This window comes from Ascaphus truei, chromosome 1 (assembly GCF_040206685.1).
Source record: "Ascaphus truei isolate aAscTru1 chromosome 1, aAscTru1.hap1, whole genome shotgun sequence".
Taxonomy (NCBI): Eukaryota; Metazoa; Chordata; class Amphibia; order Anura; family Ascaphidae; genus Ascaphus; species Ascaphus truei.
The window spans coordinates 379,055,461-379,083,137 of record NC_134483.1 but is presented as its reverse complement, the minus strand read 5'-3'; positions in this window follow the sequence as shown (position 1 = coordinate 379,083,137).

The window sequence follows — 27,677 nt, the reverse complement described above, 5'->3', positions numbered from 1 at the left end:
CAGAAAAGAGACGGCGTGGGTTAGACTTGTGTGTGTTGATTAGTGATGAAAAGTAGGTTTGTTTAGCTTGATAGAGGGCAGAGTTGAAACAGGATAGCATAAATTTGTAGTGAATGAAGTCTGCGAGCGTATGAGATTTCCTCCAGAGGCGTTCAGAGGAACGAGTGCAGGAACGCAGCATGCGTGTGTGTGAGTTTAGGGTAGGGATCATCATTAAGCGCAAACATGTGAAAAACAAAAACATAAACTGATGGTGCAGTATTGTAACAATAACGTGAATAAATGTTGGCAAAGTCTATGGTCAGAATACTCACAAACGTGAGATGCGACTGGACACGTAATGGTATCTTTAAATGGTATAGTGGCAGCGATGTGATCAAATGGGCACAGCACTCTCGATCTGGTAAATCTTTCCAGTGGGCCCTTAATATAGTATAAAACCGGACATAGTGCAGACTATACAAGAAATTTTATAAGAGTAGATAAAATCCAATATACTCACATGGTGTAAAACATAAACAAGCATATAGATCTCAATGGATCTCTGCGGACCGGATGAGTGGTGTCTCAGCTGTTCCTCTGTACTGGCGTGCGTGTCACGGATGCGTCTCACCGAAGACCGGAAGTGACGACATCCGCTATCCAGAGGTTCCGGTTAGTCCTGCAACATCACTCTACGCGTTTCACCTTGTCGGTTTCTTCAAGAGTGTTGTTGCATAGTAGGTAGGGAGCATAAATACTCTAAACTCTACTCTCATAGGTGGAGAGTGAATTGGATGATGGGAATAATTGATTACAATTGAGATTGCCGAGTGATACTAATTGGATAAAGCGGATCATAAAGCGCTATTACAATTAATACTAAAAACAGTGACAAATATTTAATAAACAACTCAGTAAAAGGTATTATTAAAAACATATTAAAAACGTATTTAAAACGGATTAAAACAATGTGTCATACTTAAAAATGGCTGTAATAGCCATGGCTGGAATACATAGGAGGAGCCAATATTTAAATCTTCTGTATCTGACATATGCAGAGACCAAAAAGTATAATAATGGATAGAGAAAAGGGGACATATGGAAGCAGGATACATAATTAACTGTCATACTGGTAAATGCATATATATGACGCAATCTAATAGAAGGAACAGAGCAGAAAGAGATGAGGTTAGTTTACATCTTAAAGACAATGGTAATAATGTTTATAAAAAAGGTTTGAGGTCAAATTCCAAGTTTAAACCAGAAGGTGACATTGTATTTAACTCAAACATCCAAAATGATTCTCTTTTTAGGAGGTCTAAGTTTCTCAGAGAGAGGAAAAGGGGAGATGGAGAAGTCGGAGAGAGAGAAGTTTTTTAGTGAAAACCAGGTCTAGGTAGTATCCATCCTTGTGGGTGCTGGCTTCAGTTCACTGTTGAAAGCCAAAAGAAGAGGTTAGAGAAAGAAAGCGGGAAGACCAAGGGAGAGAGGGGTCATCAATGTAGAGTGACCTCCTACCTGTTATCTATGCCAGAAACCAAGGCAATGAAGGAATATATTGCAGAGAACTCACAGAAGGGATTTATACGTAAGTCCACCTCTAGTAACGGTGCTGGGTTTTTCTTCTTATGTTGAGGTCACAACATATAACGATCTGTGCTCATATTTTTCTCTCCCTCTTGACAATCGCTTGCTACCAGCCTACAATCTTTTTTCCCTGGTCTCTATCTGCCTAGTGATTAAGCAGGTCTTTAAAATAGTACCAAGGAGAAGTCTGAGATGGCTAACTACCAGAAACCATACCGACCGACTGCCCCTCCGCCCAGGAGATTAGCTCTCACCTCTAGTGCTGAAGAAGATCGCTCTGATGCCTGCTTCACCTGTCACAAGCACGGACACTTCACCAAGGAATGTCCAAACCCCAAGGTCTCCTATCCTAGGATCATGACCCTCACAGTAGCACCAACTAACACTCTACCTCTGTCGCCGGTATAAAACGTCCCCGTGGATAATTCCGAGGAAGCACCACAACTGGATGCCCACAGTCGATTGTGGCCGTCCGTAATTGTAAGAGTTCTCATGGAAGGCATCTATTCATCGCCCTTGCTGGACACTGGGTCCCTGGTGACTTATCTACTGACCGTTCTATGGCCAGCACCTGACTCACCTGCCTATGCGTTCGGGCAAGAGGATGAAGCTCTGTGGACTGAATAGCGAGACATCCCATCGAAGATGTGGTGTCCGTACAGCCGGCCATATCGCAGCTGAACACTGGCAAGATCCACACCATGGAGGTGGAGGCTCTGATATGTCCCGAGCCCCGGGAAACTCCTGATTACCCGATCATCTTGGGGACCAACACTGATGTTGTGCGGGGAGTGATTCGGAATTATTTGAGGGATACTGGCAAAACACCCTTATCCTCGCTACGGATACATCTGGCCCTCCAGGAAGAGTGCGGTAAGATAGCTGCACAAGATGAACATGGGGAACTCTTCAATTGTGTTGAAGGATTGATTGAAATCCCACCAGGGTAAGCAAGATACATGGAAGTGGAGTGCTGCTATCCGGGATGACACAAAGCTGTCTGGTGCTTCTCCTTAGAAAACACGGTCAACGACAAACCTGAATAGGGTATAAGATTGTACCCAAATTAAGAGCATGGACCTCTTCGATCCCAGATAGGATTAAAGTGCTTATCTGGAACTGCTCGCCATGTATCATGCCGCTTGACTACGGTCAAATACTGGGTCGAATATATCCTGTCAAGCCCGTCGAGAAGCTGGCTCAGGTGAATATCACTATGGCAAGAGGGCAGCCGGCCGGGTTACCATTCGACATTGGGGACTCGCCCCTGTCAGAAGCGTGGATGAACCGGCCTCAAGCCAAGCTGAAGAAACACCGGGAAGTGCTCTCCATCAGTGAAATAGATGTGGGCTGTAGCCAGAGTGCCCAGCACACGATCCGTCTGAAAGATACTACTCCATTCCGGGAGTGTTCCAAAAGTATAGCTCCCTGAGATGTGGAGGACGTGAGGGATGTCCTAAAAGGGATGGAGACGGTGGGCATTGTGACCAAGTCCCGTAGTCCCTACGACTCTCCGATTGTAGTGGTGCACAAAAAGAATGGGTCCTTTCGCTGTGTGTGGACTACCGGACCCTGAACAATCGCACCATTCCCGATCAATACACCTTTCTGAGACTAGAAGAGCTTCTTAATGCGCTGTCGGGGAACCAATGGTTCAGCGTGCTGGATCTGTGGTCGGGGTACTATCAGGTACCCATGGGCTCTGAAGATCAGGAGAAGATGGCGTTTGTCTGCCCTCTGGGTTTTTATCAGTTCACCCGAATGCCCCAAGGCATTTGCGGTGCTCCGGCGACCTTCCAGTGGTTGATGGAGAATACTATCGGAGACATGAATCCTCATAAATGCCTCATGAAAGTGCTAGACCGGTTGGTCAAAGAAGGCCTGAAGTTGTCGCTAAACAAATGCCAGTTTTGTCGCACCTCCGTGTCCTACGTAGGACACATAGTGTTCCACCGATGGAATAGCCACTGATCCCGCTAAGGTCGAAGCCGTGGTGAACTGGAAAAGACCTGAGACGTAATGGAGCTATGCTCCTTCTTAGGATTCTGCGGGTACTATCGCCGCTTCATGGAGGGATACTCCAGTAAGGCCAAGGTCCTCAACAACCTCTTGAAGATATACCCAGAGGAATCTCGGCCAAAGGGGATCCTCGCCCGGCGTCTCCTCGGAGACAAGTGGTCGACCGAATGTGAGAGAGCGTTCGTAAACCTCAAGAAGAGTCTCACCCAAGCCCCAGTCTTGGCTTATGCTGATCCGGAGCTGCCGTACGTACTGCACGTGGATGCAAGTTTCAACGGCTGGGAGATGTACTGCACCAGAAGTACCCTGCTGACTTCGGCCCGCAGCCTACGTGAGTCGCAGCTTGACTCCCAGTGAACACAACTACCCAGACCACAATATAGAGTTCCCCGCCCTTAAATGGACAGTGGTTGAGAAGCTCCATGATTACCTATACGGAGTCCCCTTTGAGGTTAGGATGAATAACAATCCCCTGATTTATAGTCTAACGTCAGCTTAGCTGGATGTCACCAGCCACCAATGGCTAGCAGCACTGTCCAACTATCAGTTCACCCTAAAATATAAACCAGGGCCTCTAAACATCGGAGCCAATGCTCTCTCAAGAAGACGGGGGTTGAGCACCCCCCAAGATAAAGATCTGTGGGAGGAAATCCCTGGTCCTGGAGTGCGGGTTATGTGCTCCACGGCTGCCGTAGTAGAAGACAAGATTGCGTTCTCTGAATTGTGGGTCGCTGATTCCCTGGGATGCCAGCCCTCAGCATTTCCCACTGCTAACCGTCATCTAGAAGGCATGTCTGTTCCTCCAGATTATATCCTCACGTGGAAAGAAATGGTGCTCTACAGGAGAGTTATTCGGTGACTAAGGGCTCTATGCAGTAAGCGTTGATAAGGGTTTTTTCTCCATTTTATAGCCAAAATTGGGTTTGAGATTCAGTAAGCGCCGATATGTGCTTGATTTCGGCAGGTTTCGTAGCCGATAATTTTGTTATGGCCAGTCTGCTGCCGATAAGCCTGTTTTCGGCACTTATCGCCACTTTTTTAATTCGGCTGGATTCAAGTAGCAAAATCAGCTTATCGGGGCTGATCGGCACTAAGAAATTGAGACTTTATGGCCAATTTCTCCCGCCAACTAAAGTTGGCAAGTTGGAGGGGAGAACGATCGCTAAGGCTGCCGGAACGGCACTTAGAAAAAAAAAACCATCTGTACATCAATGGAGTCAATGGAGCGGGGACGTATAACATTATAGTACTGTTTACGTTCCATTGCTCACAATACAAATGTGATTAGCATTACAGTGTGGGGGGCATTCACTGCATTGTGTCACACCTGACGAATATTATTTGATTTACATTGTACTTTTATATGTTTTCATCATTTGCGTGTCACATTACTCATCATGTGATGATGTGTCAAGGGAAAATCCTATACTCAACTCTTAAAGGAGAACCTCACATCATATCACACATTATACTGAACTGAGCGACAACTCTTTATATGATGTTACACATGTCACACATCTAACACATCCACCCTATATTCATGTTGCTTTACATTACACAATGCTTGTAATGTGTAACGCATCTTTAAACGTTCATGTACATCTTTCTTCTCATGTTTACATATACTTTGGGTCCTCCCTTTTTTCATGACGTCACTTATTGGACACTCAATCACATTGCATGTTCACATTGTAACCGTTGCATTACAAGCACTTCAACCTAACTTATACACACATGTACAGTAATTAATCATTGTGACACCTTTCAAACTGATTCTATAGCAACAATCCTCATTACATAAATGTATGCATATGCACACGAGAATTCATTGTTGTGAACATGTGACAATAACATGGCTAATTACACATGTTGCAGCAAACATTTTCCACGTCAATCTCAGGCTTTTGGTCTATTTACATGACTGACTGTTGCGTTCAGAAGTGTTACATGCATTAGAGTTATATTATTATATGAGGAGGAGATAGTCAGTCGCTATTGTTTGAGTTCAGCAGCAATCTTATCTCTTTATGAAGAGATAAGGGGAGATTTAGATTTTTTGACAGCCAGAGGTCGTGCAGTCCCTGGGCTTGTTAAAATGCTGTGCTCATTACATTATCTTGCTTCCGCGTCATTCCAGACAACTGTGGGCATAGTGGGCGGGGTCTCGCAATCTACATTCTCGCGGGCCTTTACCCAGTTTCTCTATGCACTCAATAGACGCGCTAGGAATTATATTCATTTTCCTACAGAGGCGACAGAGTGGCTGGAAGTCAGGAATGGCTTTTATAATATAGCAGGGATACCATGTGTGCTGGGTGCAATCGATTGCACACATGTTGCTTTGATTGCACCTAGTCAGAGTGAGCATGTTTACCGTAATCGTAAGTACTACCATTCACTGAATGTACAGGTGGTATGTGATGCCACGATGAGGATAATGCATGTGGTACCCAAATTCCCTGGTTCCAGTCACGATTCCTCTATCCTGAGGAACTCTTCAGTCTTCCATGCTTTCGAAGAGGGACATTTTGAACATGGTTGGCTGCTGGGTGAGTACATATTTGGATGTTGTAACACAAAACACATCTTTGTTTACGAATGTTTTCATTGTAGAATCTTATAACTAATGTAAGCTTATGTGTGCTCCATTGATTATAGGTGACTCAGGATACGGAATTAGGCCGTGGCTCTTGACTCCGGTGCTAAACCCTCAAACTGAAGCAGAGGAGAGGTATAATGCAGCCCATATATCTACAAGATCTGTTATAGAGAGGACATTTGGCCTACTCAAGACCAGATTTAGGTGTCTGGACAGAACAGGTGGAGCTCTTCAATACAAGCCACAAAAAGTGTCAGATATTATCCTTGCCTGTTGCATTTTGCACAATGTGGCACTCAGACACAATGTACAATCAGACCTAGCTGAGCCTTTGGTAGAGGAGCATCCCACCCATTTCGCTGATGAAAATGAACAAACAGCAAGTGGTGGCCAGACACGCCAGAATCTCATACATTCGTTTTTTTCTTGTAAGTACATACATATATGTTCCTAGTACTACTTTTATATATTAATTATAATATATTAACAATAATTTTATTTTATATAACCTTCTGTTAGGACACAGATGAATATGGGTTGCACACCTTTCTTTTCTCTGCTGTGTGCACAAAGGGATGTGGCACCGGTATGTTATTGTTGCACAGGTTATATAATCCCTCTTCCATTGTAAATTAGTTGTGTGTATGTTAATACAACTGGTGTAACAAATCAGTAATATTTTAGCATTGTTTTGTTCCTTATGCAAACACAATACACATAGTATGGCCATAGTCATTCATTCTTGCAGTATGGTTACATACAATGTTATTGTTGCAGTGTAACATGTACATCCATATGATGTGTACACCAGGCAGGTTTACATTTTGAATGTGATAAAATATACATGGTGTTGCACATTTAACACCAAATACACACTTTGCTGTGTTGCTTACGGCAGGGGTGAGCAAACTTTTTATGCCGAGCCCCCCTTTTCATCCATGAAATTTCTCGGGCCCCCCCTGCCTGATGTAATCAAAATCACATGACGTCAGCGCACGTGAGCTGGTTCAGCCATTGAGGGCGAACCAGCTTTGTAACGCCCCCGCCACGCGTCTACAAAAAAAGTATTTATAGCACAAATTACATAACTTAAAAATAAATATTATAATATTTGTCTAATAGCGTTCCCATTTCTGCTGTATTATTAATCTCTCTCTTCCCGCCACATTAGAACACCTGAGGACCTCTCTAACCTCTTCCAGTCTCTCCCTGTATTTCTCACTCCCCCTCCAGTCCCTCTCTATTCCTCCCCTCAGTGTCTCCCCCTCCCCCCCCACTCTCTTTCCCTCCCCCCAGTGTGTGTCTCTTTCTCCCTCCCCCCATTGTCTCTCACTCTCTCCCCTCTTCCAGTCTCACACTCCTTTTCCAGTCTCTCCAACTCCCTGTATTTCTCACTCCCCCTCCAGTCCCTCTCTATCCCTCCCCTCAGTGTCTCCCCCCACTCTCTTTCCCTCCCCCTGTGTGTCTCTCTCTCTTTCTCCCTCCCCCTAGTGTCTCCCTCCCTCCATTGTCTCTCACTCTCCTTCCAGCCATTGCCTCTCCCTCCCCCCAGTGTCTCTCTTGCACTCTCCAACCAGCTATTGTTTCTCCCTCCACCCGGTGTCTCTCTCACACTCTCCCTCCAGCCATTGTGTGTCTCTCTCCCTCCTGCCAGTGTCTCCCTCCCTCCCACCAATGTCTCTCTCATCTCCATCCCCATGTAGCTCTTTCACCCCCCCCTCCCCATGTCACACTCACTCTCACCCCCCTCCCCATCTCACACTCTCACCCCCCTCATGTCACTCACACCCTCCCCATGCCTCAGTCTCACACTCCCCCCCCCATGTCCCAGTCTCACTCCCCCCCCATGTCCCAGTCTCACTCCCCCCCCCATGTGCCAGTCTCACTCCCCCATGTGCCAGTCTCACTCCCCCATGTCCCAGCCTCACTCCCCCCCATGTCCCAGTCTCACTCCCCCCCATGTCCCAGTCTCACCCCCCCCATGTCCCAGTCTCACCCCCCCATGTCCCAGTCTCACTCCCCCTATGTGCCAGTCTCACTCCCCCATGTGCCAGTCTCACTCCCCCATGTCCCAGTCTCACTCACCCCATGTGCCAGTCTCACTCACCCATGTCCCAGTCCCACTCCCCCATGTGCCAGTCTCACTCCCCCCCATGTCCCAGTCTCACTCCCCCATGTCCCAGTCTCACTCCCCCATGTCCCAGTCTCACTCCCCCCCATGTCCCAGTCTCACTCCCCCATGTGCCAGTCTCACTCCCCCATGTCCCAGTCTCACTCCCTCATGTCCCAGTCTCACTCCCCCATGTCCCAGTCTCACTCACCCATGTCCCAGTCTCACTCCCCCATGTCCGTCTCTCTCCCCCATGTCCCAGTCTCACCCCCCCATGTCCCAGTCTCACCCCCCCCATGTCCCAGTCTCACTCCCCCATGTGCCAGTCTCACTCCCCCATGTCCCAGTCTCACTCCCCCATGTGCCAGTCTCACTCCCCCATGTGCCAGTCTCACTCCCCCATGTGCCAGTCTCACTCACCCCCTCTCCCCATGTCACACACGCTGATGCAGGAAGCAACGAGATGCTGCTGTGTACTGTAGCACAGCGCAGCACAGCGCCACCTAATGGCCAAAAGAAAAATTGCAGCTGCAGACGGCTTTTTTCCCTCTGCTCCTGGCAAAATCGCCGCTGCTTCCTGCGCCCCCCCTAAACAATCTTGCGCCGCCCCAGGGGGGCACGCCCCCCAGTTTGCGAACCGCTGGCTTACGGTACTGAAGATGGCATGTCAATGTTTGCAATTTATATATTGTTCCATTATATTATAGGTATATCTCCAGTATGACTGATCATGGTATGTATATTTACTGACATCTGTCATAAGATGTGCCTACCTCAATATTCGTATAATTAATTGAAGTAAAAACCCAACATATTGGTAAACGATTGTTAGATCTCTACAGATCAGGTCCTTCTAGGGCAAGCAAAACCTTTTCTCCCGGGAGCTACTGAAACGCAACAGATATGGGATGCTTTCAATTAGCGTAGCATATACGAGCTCGGAGCTGTGAAAATTCAAGGAAGCTAGTGGTTGAATTGTCACAACTAAATTTTAATGGTTCACAAGCAGGTATTTATACACAAGGCAGGGACAAAAATACAGTTGTCATCTGTTACAAATATGGGTACACATCTAAATTTACATGTATCCTTCACATAATGCCTTTTCTGTAGAGCTTAAAACATTTAACTGCTGAGCAAGAGACATATACAATGGTGACTTATAAGGCAACCCTATCCTCTGTTTTAACAATATTTTGACAGGCATTGAACAGTTGGTCTGCAGCTATTTACGATAGCCTCCCGTGAAAATAGCAAGGCCAGCGTATTCTTTTTAACCTTATCAATTCCAGAAGACAGTTTTAACCTTACATCCCCTCCTTTTGTTCTGAAAGAACAAACCAATTGACCAGTCCCATTTATTCTTCTGCAAACCACTCAGGAGAGGAAAAACTCCAAGGAAGAAACCTCCAAGAGACCATGTGCCTGCAGAAACCTATCTCTTTTAGGTATCTCGTCAGAGATGAACATATGGGTGGTTGACGAGTACCAAGACTATTGGTATTTCTCGCTCTCTTTGTGGGAGGTATATACATAATGGTCGAGCTAGAAGCAGAAACATCTTTCTTTGGCAAAAAATAGAGCTGATTACACTTTTAGCCATCTAGATTAATTCATACACACAGAGTAATAAACCTGCGATTATCCTAATTCCGAAAAGAATTTAATTCCCAATACATCGAGCCAATTTTCAAGGCCAAATGTAAAATCAAACTCTTTTGTTTCCTCTCGCATTCTAGATTAAATTTCTGCTAGAGTATCCATATCATGGTGTAAACTTTTTGATTGGGTGTCAATATAAGAACGGCATTCTTTACCCACTAATTTACAAACCCCTCCTTGTGCTGCCATCAGATAACCCAATGCCATACAATTTTGCAAAACTACTGTCCTTATCTATTGCTGAACCTTAAAAATAGCGTCTTTTAGTATCGTGAAAAACAACATTTATATTGACTACTGAAAAATCCCCTTTCGCATATAAATCATACATTCCTAACAGGGTATTAGACTTCCCACTACTCTCTTAACTGAGCTATTTTTAATAATTAATGCCTTTCAATTTCGTATTCTTTGCTTAGGTATGATGAACATTATTTAAATTCTATTTCTGAGCATAAGTGGGGGTTGGTGTGGGTTAATATTTCCTAGGAGCGACTGCCCAACACATACATCTTACATACTACATTTACTCAGAATATCGGAACAGACAAAATGGCTGCCATAGGCAAAATGGTTGACTTGTGATCCTTTCCTTGTGGTTGACACACGCCCTTGGGTGACCTCCCCACCTTCCATTTTTCCAATCTTCTCAGCCCCCTCTTCCTTTAGAGACAGTCTTTTTAAAGAACAGTTAACCATATCATAGTCCTGCCGGACCAAAAAAATAGTCCCATAGTACATAACTTGATTCCTTTCTGGCCATTGTATTGGCCCGGTTGATTTCTTTTTCTTTCTCTTCTTCTGGGGGACTGCTGACATCTTCATCACCAAAAAAAGACATAGCATCGGTGGGGGGGTTGCAACGCACTTCAGGACCAAAGTTTTGCTGTTCATAACACAGAGAGTAATGAGTAGGACAGACACACATACAAAAACATCCACTAGCTTCGCTCCCAGCGAAATAATCTAACCACCAAGTCCCAACAAATCCCAACCCTCATCTCTACCTTCAAACACTGGAACCACTTTCCCAAATAACATAACCTGGTCTAGTTGCAGGATAATAATTTATCTATCCTTCTATCACAGAGTCAATAATTTCCCTAGGGTAAACTTGTATTTCTACTCCCTTCATAATCAATTTCATATATATATAGTTCTACAAATATCTTATAGCATCTTGTCTTTTTCCAAGGGGTTAAATATAACTCTCGTGTTCCTGGGGTGCAATTTATTGGGTATGTATAGTACATTGGTATAGATTGCACCCAAGATGTGGGCTTTGTTTACCAGGATTCCATTATATAACAAAATATTCTTGTTACTACCCTATCGTCTTTATGTGGACACCACTTACAGTATATAAACCTAATAGAATAAACATTGTAATTAAAATAATAAAACCTGTAAAAAGAAAGGTTATTAAAAAGTTCAAAGTTCATATGTTGAGGTCCGATTTTTCTTCCTATGAACTTTTTCTCCTTTTTTTTTTTTGGTTAGTGCCGGGTTTTCTTATGAACCAAAACACCAACTGAGAACGGCTGTGTCTTTAGGCCATCCCTTCTTTGTTGAGGTTTAATTTTGAAGCGACTGTGGGTGCACTTGTGTAACATGGATCCAGGAAAAATACTCTGATTGGGTAGAATCTGGAATAGGCCTCTCCACTTTAGATGAAAAGCGCTTTTGCGTCACCTTTATCTTCATCTAATTGGAAGGACTGCACCTGGACATGAGACACTCAGACAATTGCATTAGTTTCACACAATAGATGCTGATTAATATCGTCTGTTTTAGAACATAATCATACAACATCAAATCTACAAGGTACCTAGGGTGACCATTGGTCTTCCCATGAGAGAAAATTATATCTGATTGTCACATTAGGCTAAGCCAAATACACCTTTATATTTAAGGGATCAATCACAAGGCTAAACAGGCAGAAAAATAAATGGTGGTTCATTTGGATAAGACCTTGAAAACACAAACACAAGAAACAGAGAATATACTTTGGGGAACCTTATACTTATTAGGAAAATAACTTGGGGAGATTTGGACTCGAAATCCAGGAGTCTGGGGGCACAGGGAGGCCCTGGTGTAATTCACACTGCGTTCCGTCAAATCATGCCTGCTTGCTGGGGAAAATTAAGTGACTACCAGCACTTTGGCCCCACAACTCCTGCAACCAAAATAATTATATTTCCACCCAAATATCCTCCTAAAACTGACACACAAGAAATTTCACAGTTCCGCTAAGGGAATATGACATAGAAAATAACAAGGTCAGTTCACTTTCAGGCACTCCATATCTGAGCTGGGGCATTGGAATGCTTATTCACATGTAATTCACATGCCAATTCACCAACCTGGGTTTAAATCACAGGACAAACACAATGCATTGCAGGTTTAGAACTCATAAAACAAACATGTAGACACAAGAGCTTGCACTCCACTATTTGCACCTATCATGTGGGGTTCTAAAACCTTCTCTTCTCTAAGATACCAGCTGAGAATACTTTGCTTGGCAGACAAGACACGCCAAAATATCACCTCCCTTTCCCCTCATGTGCCAGGAGACTCTGTTCTCATAAGCATATTCTGTGCAGCTATTTCTCATAAGGGGCCACCCATACAAGGCAATCCACTTATAAGTTTGCACAGACAGCTGCAGGCCCATGAGGCAAAGGGAATACACAGAGAATGCATTAACTAGCCCACTGGGCTTACACAGTTAAGCCTACATCCACAGTTTCTAGTTTATACCCATGTGGGGGTATAAAAAGGAAAAATTACAGGCAACCTAGTAAGGTACAATATTATGTAACCATGCTGTAAAATGGCTACAGTCATCTCTCCTGCTGACAGTAAGGCCTGGTAAGTTATGGGCATGCCAGCAGTAATTATGGAGGTTTGCCCTCACACACTGGTGAGGTGCCCTATGTAAGGATGGGAGTGATTGCACCGAGGGGTGCACCACAGAGGAGTACCTCACCAGGACCATCCACAAGCGGACGCTGGGATCCTGATGAGATGGAGGCGCTGCACTGGATATAGGTACGACTCAAGTACAGTACCTCAGCTGCCTGTCTGGGTTGGCAGTCCCCACACACCATCATGCGGGAGACTCAGGAGTCCTGTTGCCAACAGGTGCACCACCAGACACTACACTAATGGGGGCTGCTTAGACCACAGGGGCCAATATGAGATTGGGTGGGTCAGGCCAGAAAATCTGTTACAATTATACCCAAGAGCCAAAAGCTGACACTCTCAGCCCTTGCCATATGGTTTCAGGGGCAGCCAGCAATAATAACAGCAATAACACCCTCCTTTTGTTCACTTGTATTACATGTGAACAATATCATATAAAGGATAACAGCATTTAAAGCATAACCTTAATGGAATTGCTTGATGTATAGCAAAAGTAACCTAAAACCTTTGGGTATAAAATTTTCATAAAAAAATCTCAAAAGAACCCTACTGAATATAAATATAATCTGCTATAGTCTTCTGACAGAAACTTTTAGAACACAAAATAGCATCTGATTTGCTGAAAGAACAACCTGTAGCATAAAAACTTATAGACACAGATTTAAAGGTGGGACACATTTGAGAGAAAAAGATGGTTAAAAATGATAAAATATTAAATATTTGATCAACTTTGCAGAAAAATAATTCCATAGAGAATCCTCTAGTATATGAGACAGAGCGGCTCAGTGAGCAACGACACCGACTGGCACTGAGAGCTTGAAGCAGGGGAGCCTGGTTCAACTCCCAGTGTCGGCTCCCCGAGACTCCGGGCATGTCACTCCATCTCCCTGTGCCTCAGGCACCAAAAACGTAGACTGTAAGCTCCACGGGGCAGGGACCCGTGCCTGCAAAAATGTCTCCGCAAAGCGCTGCGCACAACCAGCAGCACTATAGAAGAACATGCTATTATTATTATTATTAGTATACTGGCAGACCTGGTCAGGGGCCGCTTTCCTTGTACGTTGCTTTACTGCTATTTCGGGGTCTGCACACTTATACATGGCTCAGCACTAGAGTTTCTGTGCTGATTACATTGGACTAGTGGTTACTTTATCCACCTGTTCCCACTGCAATACACTAGTGATTCGATGCAGTTCATCAGTGATCCAGAACATTACATTGTGTTCATACTATAGGATCTGAGCGTTTAATATTTGTTTTAATCCCCATTATTTTACACGGATATTAAAGATTTAAGTTTTAACCACTTCGTTACCCACCCACCAGGTGTTTAGAGTGCTCATTTTGGGTTACTGTCCTCTGTTTATTGGAACTCTATATTAATCAATTTACACCTTTTTCCATTTCAAGCCATATAACAAGCTCAAATAACTCTCTGGGCTTCCTGCCAAAACCTTGTAACAGAAAAAATGGTTAATTACTGGTTACTGCAATACAATTTGGGACAGCTTGAAATATGCAGCTCTTCACACAGCCCGACAATGTTTCTGGTATTCAAAACTTAAAACTGGATCTTTGTTAAACAGAAAATTGTAGGCTTTAACATATACTTTTAGATAGTTTAGTTACTGGTTATACACAAAAAGAGCACAGAGCGCAGATACAAAACAAACAGAATTTTACGCTTCTTTCACACATTCAACCAGTTTTTACAAAAAATAACAGACACATATTTTCTCACCTATTTTAATAAATAGGAAAACAAAACAGTTTGATTCTGCAGAATAAATTAATAAAGATATCCTTTTTTTTTTTTTTTCTTCATATCATTATTAACTTATTTTTTTTTTTTTAACTAATTTTTAAAATGCTGAGCTTCTAGTTAGCTTTGTGTCTAGAATATATTTCGCCTGTTATACTATATAACTTATTCACCTGATTTAATCTGTGGAGATTTAGAGGAAAAGAATTATAATTCTGGTTAAGGAAATAAATCGCCTGGCCAGTACGATAAACATCCTTATTATTCCAGTGACTGGACTGTTTACAAAAATAATTCATCCTTTCTTTATTATTTTTCTCCACAGATACCCAAAACTTTCCTCTGCCCAGTGTAAATTAGTTTATATTATAGTGGTGGTGTACACCTTTTAGAAATTAAATTTCAACATGAGCAATTAATTATATTCTTATTTTAGAATCATTTGCAAGTCCTGAATAGTCATTTTGTATACATACAATACACCGGTATTCTTATTATTCAATGCAAATAACACTTTGACATAGATAGAATTCACCCAGATTCTTACAAGCACACATACAGGGATTACTCAATCAATCAACCTTTTTTTTTTTTTTACCATATCCATACTTAAAAATAAAACATTCTGAGGGAAAAAGAAACCTATACCTGTTATACTCTTGTTTTCCACTTTTCAATTCAGACAGGAAAATATTATTAATTTAAACTTAATATATACTCATACTCAGTTAATGTTGCACAAATAATTTGAGTTTGCATGTTCGTTTTTCCTAAGAGGCATGCTGCGATTCACGATTTTGTTACATTCCTATGCCTGTGTAAAAATAGCTGGAGGAAAAAAGGTGGGGGCTACTTGCAGCTGCTTATTACAATACATACAGGCGAGAGAGAGAGACAGCTGATTTTGCCACGGACAGTGAGGGAGAGGGCTGACAGGTTAGTGTAAGTTCATTAGATGACAAAATGTTAGTGCCCATAATGAGTTTATACAGGAAAGAAATCTTAACACTTTATGCACACGTATTAATAAACAATTATTAACTTAACTTTAAACAATACCTTAACTTAACATTAAACAATCCTTATGTTAACTTAACTTTAAACAATTTTAACTTAACTTAACTTAAATTGCCACGCTATTTGAAATCATATACTGTCCGTTTTACTTATCAGGGACTTACTGTACACTTGATTAAACAATAGGGACCCACCCTTTGTTACATTAATCACAGACTTACCCTCGATAAAACCAAAGGGACTCTCACCCTTTGTTACATAAATCGGGGACTTACCCTTGATTAAAGGGACTTACCCACGATTAAACAATAAGGACTCTCACCTTATGTTCTTTTGCCCTTATAAATTTAGGTTGTTTAGTTTCGCAGAGGAAAAGGTGAGAAACAAATAAAAAGAATCTTTACTCACCCTTTTTCCTGTGCGAAATTCCACTTCTGTCACCAAAACTGTTAGATCTCTACAGATCAGGTCCTTCTAGGGCAAGCAAAACCTTTTCTCCCGGGAGCTACTGAAACGCAACAGATATGGGATGCTTTCAATTAGCGTAGCATATACGAGCTCGGAGCTGTGAAAATTCAAGGAAGCTAGTGGTTGAATTGTCACAACTAAATTTTAATGGTTCACAAGCAGGTATTTATACACAAGGCAGGGACAAAAATACAGTTGTCATCTGTTACAAATATGGGTACACATCTAAATTTACATGTATCCTTCACATAATGCCTTTTCTGTAGAGCTTAAAACATTTAACTGCTGAGCAAGAGACATATACAATGGTGACTTATAAGGCAACCCTATCCTCTGTTTTAACAATATTTTGACAGGCATTGAACAGTTGGTCTGCAGCTATTTACGATAGCCTCCCGTGAAAATAGCAAGGCCAGCGTATTCTTTTTAACCTTATCAATTCCAGAAGACAGTTTTAACCTTACAACGATAAATGTTACATACATGTAGTTTCTGTATCATGTACATGCATTTAGCTACTATTGAGGTTTCATGTGCATTGTATTATAAAATGATTACTCCCATTTCATCACATTTAATGTATGTTCCCTTATAAATTCCATTAATGTAATATAGAGGTGGTTGGAGAGAAGGGGATAAATGTTGATATTTTTTTACTTACGGGAGGTCATTAATCACGGATGCAATTGACTGATCATAACACTCCATGCATGAATGCCTGTAATCACAACAATGCGTTGTGCATCTTATATTTTGCAATGTAGGTGATTATTAATGCTATTAATTATTTGTCAACATTAATTAAACATTGTCACATGTGTATGTATAAGTCACACATGTGTGTTGATGTGACCTACATGTAACAAGTGTCAAACTGTAAACAAAAACACAATTGTGTCACAAATGTTACTGTAATTTTGCATTAATAATTTCCCACAATGACAATGTTGTTAATATATTTGGAATGTCATTGACGTCACTTCATCATTATCATAATGATAATTAACAAGTATTATCAAAATATAAACATCAATCACGTGCACATTAGCATAGGCACACTTTTTAAGACAACTGTTTGTGTCTGTATCAATTTGTGTATGATGCATGTATAACACCGACAAATGATAACAGCAGGTTTATTATGGTAGCTTATATCATCATATTGACTGTACTATGTGTGTGTTGAACGTTTAATAAACACAGTAAACTATAGTTAGTTTGGTACATGAAATATACACATAAACATACTTGATTACATGATGTTGACGTAATATTCATAACATCATGCATTGTAGGTGACCACAACATCTTGCCAATAACATTATTTGCACCAGTCCCAAACCATTTTATCAACATACCCATTTTACAAGCGATTTTTTACATGAAATGGCTAGTTGGTTGTAAGTGTCCTTTACATAGTTTCGACAGTCATACGTTCCATTACACAATAGAATACACAAATGTGTTTGCAGAGTGGGAATGGTTGTTATATATAAAACACACCATGGCATATAATGTTAATACTAATTAAAGAACACTCAATAAATTTTCTACCTGCACTGTTTAGCAACATCATTATGTTAATTAAGTGCTTATGCAATATAGGCATAATGGTATCACATTTTTAATTGTTTGTTAATAAGCGCTGCAAGCAATATAAAATTAGTTCCATATGTAGTATAGTAGTCGGTGGCTCCTCCTCACAATCATCTCATATAACGTTAGACTCTTCAGAAATCATACATTGATCCGATTGAATCTTCCCCGACATCTCTGAAATACAGCAAACACATGATGGTCAAAGATGGCACCTTAATATATATGTATCCGTGACAACGCATTACACATCTCTATATGATTGTGTATATACTGTACACACGTCAGTCACTTATATGTTAGAAGTACAAGTTTACAAGTATACATCATTATGTATCCTTTTGTTCATTTCGTAGCACGCATAACTATGTATATGAACTTTACGTTGCCTGTATACATAATAATGTGCGCGCACATCTTAGTGTGCGCACGCACTTCACGATTGGGTCGACAAAGTGTTAGCGCATGCGCTAAACAATGCATACGTTGTGCGTTCAATACATGTTGTAACTACCATGAACCATATAATATTTATTTTAAATCCAATGAAGGCCAAAATACATTCGTTCTAAACGCATACTTCTATAATGTTTTTAAACAGACGTGTGTGGACTGAAACAACGTCCGATCACACAATGATCGAATCCAATACGTCTGACGTCATGTTAAGGCAGCGTGAAGTGCACGCAAACAGTCCTCCCACAGAATGAACATTGGCCTAACGCTCAGTGCACGCCCACAAACACAGACGCGCGCGCATAACACAGTGCAGTGACCGTAACTATAACAAACCGACACAGCCAATAGCCTTTGACGCGCGCACGTCAGTTGGGGGCGGGCCTTACATCCGTAATCCTTTTTAAGGACGCCTTGGCACATGACAAGGGTCCCACGTCATACGTGGCCGACCCGTTTTTTTTTTAGATGTTGCATGATAAACAAACAGGTGTGTGTTACAGTTATGGTAACATATTGCTATTATATGTTTTAAGAGATAGGAAAGTAGGTATATTTATTCCGTGAGCAATGTGTACTAATCTTTCTGGTTCTACTTTATTGTAATAGGAAACAATGTGTTTGTGATCGCTACATGTTATGCAGTCTGCAATGTTACGCACTATCCACGCATTTAAAGTGAAAATGGTGGTTAGAAAAAAATAAACTTTTAACGGTGGGTCAACGCATAACGATTTTTATATTTACCATTCTTGTAGAAGTAACACTTCGTCTGCCTGCAACTGGTCGCTCCAGAAAGACAATGCATTTGCATCCATGGTTGACCCAACCGCTGAATCCTGTATGACACACATCTCCTCCATGAGGCGCTCATAAGAATCGCCACTGCCTTCTTCAAACAATTGGTCCGGAGGTACGTTCATTTCTTCGGGTACCCATTCGAATGCGTTTGCAGCAGAAAGGCTTGGTAAAAAATCATAGTAGTTATGTTCTTGTAGAATGTGTGTTTCAGGAATGGAGGGTAAAGATATTGCAGCAGGTATCGATTCACATTGAACAGTAGTAGCGGATCCATTGCTATTGTTATTAGGAATAAATATGATATTTATCAGAAGATATGTGCCGTGTTCCATGGTGATTTTAAATTGCGGTGCAATCTGCCAAAAACCATACCTTTCATGTAGGTTATCCTGCACACGTTCAAAACATTCATTAGTTGATAAAGTGAATCTTACAGAGGATTTAAAATTTCGAGCCCGCCCAGGTTCTTGGTAATAAGGATACTTTGTTCTAATCAAATCATAGATCTGGCCCATGTTGGCTTTGTTTTCCGCAGTTGATATGATAGCCTCCGCAATCATAATTTTATACCCTTTGTGTGGATGGCTGTTCAGAATTAAATCCTCACCCATTGCAGCTTCAGAAATAATGTGAGTGTACGTCTATGTTCTGTGTTCATAATGTGAAACTATTTCAATGTTATCTATTTTGTGTGTTTCAATTCAAGGTCAGGATAAAAGTTACATCTTTCACTCCTTTTTCCAAACACCAATTCGATAGTGTAGAAATAATTGCCAGACATTTGTGGTTTCTGATTGCCATTTCACTGTGAAAGGCACATTAAGCTTTTTTTATCTACTTTCTCAAAACAAGTGTAGAATTTTAATTAAAAAACAATGTGGGTGAGGAAATAAACAGTGTTGGCATTATGAAAATAGTGCTTACACAGACATATAATGAGATATACACACCTGCAAATGTTTTTGTCTGTTTTTTTTGCTACATTTGACTGTGTATCTTTCTGTCTGGTTAACTCCCTGTCTGCATCACAGAGTTTAACTACGTGTGTATATGTAGATATATATATATATATATATATATATATATATATATATATATCTCATAAACACATACATATATATATAGTACAATATACATATGTATATGTCTCTAAAACCAACCTTTACATGTGTGTATATTACAATATTTAAGGGCTTATATGTAAAGAGGGATTTTTATATTGTTCACATTTATTTAAAGGTTAAAATATTACAGGGTTACTATGTTTGATGGCCTATTACATTCACCTGTGTGCAATTGTGATTTACCATCAAACAAGGTCTTTTTTGAGTTTAGAAGGACTGTAGTGTTACAACCAATAATATATCTATGTAATCCAGTTCTACACAGAACATATTGATGGCAGTAAGTAGGCCTTGTATGAAACCTATTTAAATGGTGATAAACATGAGTGAATTATGTGAATAATAATTATTTTAGGCCCATACTGTTATAGGCTCACAGTAAGTATATTTCACAAACATTAGGCCTGTATTATTATAATACTGTGTTTTCACAAGGAAGCATGACGTCTATGTTTTCAGAAAATACATCTATACCAGTTTAGATTTAAAATAATATGTATATATATCTATATAGATATATATGTATATAGATATATATACACTGTGTGTGTGTACATATATCCATACATACTACATATATATTACTAAACATTCACAGATATGTTCTTGAAACCAGTACTCATACATGATGAAAGGACAACATTACGAATGTTCAAGCAAGGTGAAGGTAAGTAATATTTTACACTTAATCCTGCTGTACACGGACAATAAAGATGTTAGCAGTTAAATAGATGTTTGTTTTTAATTGCATGTGAATAATATTAACATGCAATGATTACATCAAATAACTATCAAACACACCCAAATACAATGTTTTGCAGGTAAGTCAATGGCAGCTTCTATAAACATAGCAACTGGGTCATGTTGGACCATTACTGAACAGATGATTAATACATAAATATTAATAACAGTATTCATTCATTAGGACTGTTAACATTTCCAAAACTTCACGTGTACAAGGACATACTTGAATGTTTGGAAACACAGGTCTTCAGCATACATACAATATTCATTAGATAATCTGAAGTCAACAAAACAAGTCCAAAGACATATTTACTTAATTATAACATTTATTATTTTTTTTCCTTTTGAGAGCGAGTCACAGGCCTGCTTGTTGTCTCTTGGATTTTTCTTTTTCGTTTAGCTACAACTTTAGGCACAACAGAGCCAGTTTGAGTGGCCTGTGGCACTTCACGGGCAGGGCTTGTGGCCAGTGACTGTTCACGGGCAGGGCTTGTGGCCAGTGACTGTTCACGGGCAGGGCTTGTGGCCAGTGACTGTTCACAGCAGGGCTTGTGGCCAGTGACTGTTCACGGGCAGGGCTTGTGGGCAGTGACTGTTCACGGGCAGGCCTTGTGGCCAGTGACTGTTCACGGGCAGGGCTTGTGGCCAGTGACTGTTCACGGGCAGGGCTTGTGGCCAGTGACTGTTCACGGGCAAGGCTTGTGGCCACTGACACATGTGACCAAGTTGGTACACAGTGCACAACTGATGGTTGGTCCGTTTCATGTTTGGATTTTTTGGTTTGTGTCCAAAAACTGGGCAGTAGTAACTGCTTGTGCATTTTTGTTTTTGGCGCCTCCTTTGTAGGTGTCAGCTCCAGAATTTCTACAGATGGCAGCGGTAGGATGTTGTCAGGAACATGCAGAGAACTTTCAGCTACTTTACCGGTAACATCCCGACCTGGGGAATGAACATCAGATGACTGGGGTGAAAAAGTAGTAGCATGTAAACATCCATCCTCTGATGGTGTAAAGCTGAATGGATGTGCTGCTGTAGTCATTCTCAAGTGATTAGCTTGAGTTAGCTATACAACTATTGCTTCTAATGACGTGTTAATTTTTTGCATTTGTTTAGGCACTTCAATGAACACTCTATGGAGATGTGACAATTGTGATATCGTTTCTTCCTGAAGTGATATCATCCTTTCGTGCACTGACATCAGATCGGAATGGCGAATATTTTCTGCTTCAACAATTTTTTCCTCAGAAGCTAATATTGCATCGTATTGCACCGACACACTTTATTCGAGCAAATACCCAGTATGTACCTGGCAGATACCTGGAATGCGCCGCTCCTCACCTCTGACAAGCCCCGTTGCGTTTGCCTTCCCAGCCTGGGTTCATGCCTGGCTGACGGGCGGCTGATCTTTTAAATGATAATGATTAGGATTTAATAGGCTGCAATGCTTCGCGTGTCTACCAGATGGCATAAATTCATGAATTGTAATGCAGTATATATATATATATATATACTGTGCAGTATTGCAGCCAGCGGGAATAAAATGCTTCAATCCCTGCCTGGATAATACCTCAATGCACTCGGGCAGAAAACAGTCACAAACCTCAATACACCCGGGTATACCCGAATTCGTGGGACTAGCCGAGCTCGAATAAAGTGTGTCGCCAGTGTATGTGTTACTTGATGGACGATTTGCCTGTGTAACTCTTTCAATGGGAACCTCGTCATGGTCACTTGATTGCATTTCTGTGTCTATGGCGGCATCATCATTATCATCATCATGTGCTATAAATAAATGTACACATTATGAAATGGCATGTTAATCTCTGCTGTTTTACTATGTATTTATACTTTGTGATAACTAACACCTAACATGTTTCCATACGTTTTATAACGTCACATTAAAAACTACCTTGACTTACGAATTATGTTTGGACTCAGTATGAAATAAGAATGAATGAAAAGTTGCTCAAAACTCACAAATCCTACATGATACTTAACATCACAAACACAATACATGTTGTCTTAAAAAACTTCATTTTCACTGACACTAAGTAATCCTATTTAAAGAACATGTGCAAAACAAATAATGAACATGACAACATAACATATTATATGTCCACCACCTCATACACTCTCCTTCCAGGTGTGATGAGCTGCATGACCCAGGTGAAGACACTTGTTCCGTCTCAGGTGACACATGTCCTCCAGGGGCAACTATATATAACAATAACATCAGTTGTTAATTTACATGTGTAAATATTGAACATAGAGTTACTGTATGTTCAGTATTTATGACTAACTAACAGCATCAGTTCCTTAACCATCAGCATCAGTTCCTTAACCGAAAATGTGTGTGTGAAAGTGAACATAAATAGTTGTAATAACAATGAACATGCCTGTGTACTTAGGACTTTTGAGTTCAGTAACATACAACATACTATGTTTCTGCAGTAATGCGTTAGGATAAAATTATTAATTTTGTACATACAATGCATATGTTGTGTAGTCAAATCACTATAATAATGTACATAACTATCATGAGATGAACATTCACAATGGTTATCATGAAGGTGCTCATATTGGAAAAAGAATCGTTTTTGGTAGAGGATATGTGTGGTACATTAATAGAAGCTGTGGCACGCCTGAATGTGGCTGCCACTCAACAACACAACACATGCAGTGTGTGATAATGTGGTGTTGATATCACTTCAACTATAGATGTGAGTGAACGAATGTGTGACGTACGGTTTCATAACTAATGACTTGTTGGGGGAATTAGTACCTAGAGTTAATCTTTCAAATGACTGTGATTACCTTCTGTTTTGCTAGTCAGGTTGTAAGAATGGTAGTCCCTCCCCCAAAAACAGTAATCAGCCAGACCTTTCAATTACTTCAAGCAGGTGAAAAGGGTGTCAACAAAGTTGACCGTAAGATGACCCTGTAATTTGGCTGTGTGCTGAACCCCACCCCCTCTGTTGACGTGTATGCTGTGATGACATATTCATTGCAGCTGCTTTAACACAATGGTAGAGGAGCAAAATAGTCGTCTGAAGTGTGCAAGTTATGAACACAATGACATAACATATGCTACGTGTGCCTCATTATGCTGTCTGTATATGACATAAAGCAAAAAAGGACCTTTTAATAAACAACAAGACATTTGTTAGTGCAAGTGATGTTTGTTGGCCGTTGCATGCAATATATTCGATGCATGATTTGAATAGCCAGTAATGTCGTGTTTGTAGGAGTTAAAGAAATAATATACACATTAATATTATATATATTTATGTTCTGCACCAGTACCTAGTAATACTTTCTCATTAGCATGTCTTACACATGTGTGCTACCCTGTTGTTCCCCATCTTCGCCCACCATAAATTGCTTCCACTGCAGCAAAGCATTGTGGGAATTCACATGCAAATGACCACGCAATGCCACGTGGTATATTAGTTACTGCTTTTAGTAGGACTACAACATATTTGTATACACTGGCGACATGTTTTATTGAAGCACGGCTAGAACCGCAAGCCGGGGGTTGCCCCGGCGTGCTAGCCGCACTCCCTCAGCGTGCCGCGCATCACCGATGCGCGGTCACGCGTCATCGGGTGCCTGCGCCCCCTGCACGCACGTCCAGGGCTCCCCGAGGGAGCCCTGGTGTCCCGCGATGTGGGGGACGGCGGCAGGGGGTTCCAAGGGACCCGGCGGACCCGGCAGCGGGAGGGAGAGCGCCCCGATCGGAGGGCGCTCCTCCGCTGCTTCGGCGCGCGCCCGGCACCCTCCGGCGCGCGCCAGGTTACTGCTGTGGCCGAGAACGGGCAAATGCTCGAATAAACTCGGCCGCAGCAGTATTTTGATATATATATATAGAGAGAGAGAGAAACAGACATATACATATATAGATGTAGGTATGCTTATATTGGGAAGACAGTTTAAAAAGCAGCGGAAATGTGTAAAATAACTGTAAGCAACGACACGCCTAGTACAGTAAGATTTCTCACCTGGTGGAAATTGTGAGGGATAAATTCCGATGTCCCTGTCACCGGCCAAACCCTCCATGACGACGGGAAGTAATTTTCCCCGAAGCAGCTCCTCCAATGGAGTTAAGATCAGACGTTGTGGTGGCGGGCCACCTCCAGTGCCAGAAGCATGCACGCGTTGGTCTTGTATTTTCTTTTTTAATTTAGCCCTAATATCGTCAAATCTCTTGCGACATTTAATCTTGTCCCTGACACGATTCCCACACGCATTTACACCAATTATTATTGTGTCCCACATTTCTTTTTTGCTTGATGAACTTGTCCGCGCTTGAAATACATACAAAATATATGACGTTAATTCATAATAATACAACCACCAGTTTCCTACACTGCTAGCTGTTCCAAGAGATAGCAAACATGCTGTTTTAGGTGTAATATGTGAAGCACATGAGCATTCACTACTAAACCTACACATGTAAGGAAGCTTGCATTAATATTGTATGCAGTTATTGCAAATTGAACGCCTGAGTTTTCTTGTCCTTGTAACGCATGATAAAAAGATGTGTTTCCACAATAATTAACATTGAAAGATATTATGGACCCATATTTGCATATTAACAAAACTCACATGACCTAGGATCACATGTATTTGAAGAATAAATGGAAAGGTACACTTACCTACTAAATGTCCATACAGACTGTCATAGTGCTCCAGAATCCCAGTGACAAGAGCTGTATTTTCCTGGTCATTGAAGCGAGGATTACGTGGATGCTCCACATGTTTCTTCCGAGCACGTTTAGGCTCAGAGCTTGCCTGCTGCTGACTGGACTCTCCTTGTTCCAATGGAAGAGACTCCAAAAGACGTTCAGCAGCAAGCACCCCACCACCAGACACACCAGCAGCACCAGCAACAGAGCCACCAGCAGCACTCACACTCCCAGCAACAGCACTCCCACTCCCAGCAACAGCACTCCCACTCCCACCAACAGCACTTGCACTACCAGCAACAGCACTCCCACTCCCACCAACAGCACTCGCACTCCCAGCAACAGCACTCGCACTCCCAGCAACAGCACTCGCACTCCTAGCAACATCACTCCCCTGAACAGTACGTTCACTCCGATGCGTACTCGCACGAGTAGCACTACCACTCACACCAGCATCACTCTTCCCACGCTTTGCAGGCATACTTACAGCACTCACAAAAAACAGAAAACAAATGTACAGCCAATCACACGAAACACTTCCACATAGAAAAGAAGACAAAGATGTAAACAAAACAACAAAGGACAAAGCTCTCACAATACACAAGTCTCTCAGTCAATATGCAAATATTAAATCACCCAGCTCTGTGCGTCTCTCTGTCTCTCACTCCCAACAACACAGAGAATGATTAACAGTACACGTTGCCTTTAAATATGGCGCGCTATCCAATACATGCTTGCTACACCTGATTCAGCAAGATTTTTGATTGGCGAACCTAACAGCACCCCGCCATGCACGCCGATACACCTGTGTGTGATCGGCAAATCATCGTGAGAGTGGGCGGAATGGTTTTCGGCTTGATTCTGAAGGGATTCGGCACTTACTGCATACGGAGAGGGAAAATCGCCAATAACATGGCTAATCGGTAAGCTTGCCGATTTCACATTTTCGTCGCTTACTGCATGAGGCCCTAAGACTATACGCCAGGCCGTCCGACAAATTAATCCTTCCCTGATGAAGTGGGCCAGTACCGGTGCCATTACAGTCATCATGAGAGAATGGGACAGTAGACTGCGGTCTCCTTTACAGGATTGTCAAATACTATAATCACCCTGACAGGAGACAACTGGTCCTGCATCAATGCCTGGTGGGCCATGTACTACGATCTCTACATGATGAGAGATCGGATCTTTTGGCCAAAAATGCGGGAGGCTGTAGAGCAGTATTGCCTTAAATGTCTGCGGTTTGTTCAGTGAAAGACACTACCCACCCGTGCAGTCACGATGGGCCATCTAAAAATAGCTGGTCCCATGGACCTCATCTGCATGGACTTTTTGTGCATCGAACCTGACTCACAAGATATCGGCAATGTCCTGGTAGTGACAGAGCACTAAACTCGCTACTCTCAAGCATTCCTGACCAAGTACCAGAAGGCTCGCACAGTTGCCAAAGGGCTGTGGAAGAAATACTTCATTCATTATGGCCTACCGAATTGGATGCACTCCGACCAAAGCAGAGACTTTGAGAGCAAGCTTATCAAGGAGGTGCTTCATTAACTCAACATCCAGAAGTCTAGGACCACTCCATATCATCCTGAATGAGATGCCCTACCCGAAAGGTTCAATCGAACACTGCTCGATATGCTAGGCACTTTAAATAGTGCACAAAAGACCGAATGGAGTAAGCATGTTGAAGCTCTGGTGCACGCGTATAATGCATCCACCATGATCCACAGTGTATACTCCATATTTTATGATGTTCGGGCGAGAGGCACGACTGCCTGTGGATATCCGCCTACACCTATCTACCGATGGGGTACCAAATACGGCGCCTTTCAAGTACGTTCAGCGACTCCAAGCCAGTTTACAACATGCATATCAATTAGCGTAGAAAGCCTAAGCTCAGCTGAATGCCGGCAACAAGTGGCTGTATGACCACAAGGTCCATTATCGGGAACTAAAGCCTGGAGTCGCTGTTCTCCTATGCAATCTCGGAATACCCGGCAAACACAAGCTGGCCGACCTGTGGTGCGACAGAGCCTTTGAAGTCGAGTTCAAGATGCCAGGCCTCCCAGTCTACCGTATACGAGATGTGAATGGCCGGGTAAAGGTCTGGCACAGAAATCACTTGTTGACCATTCCC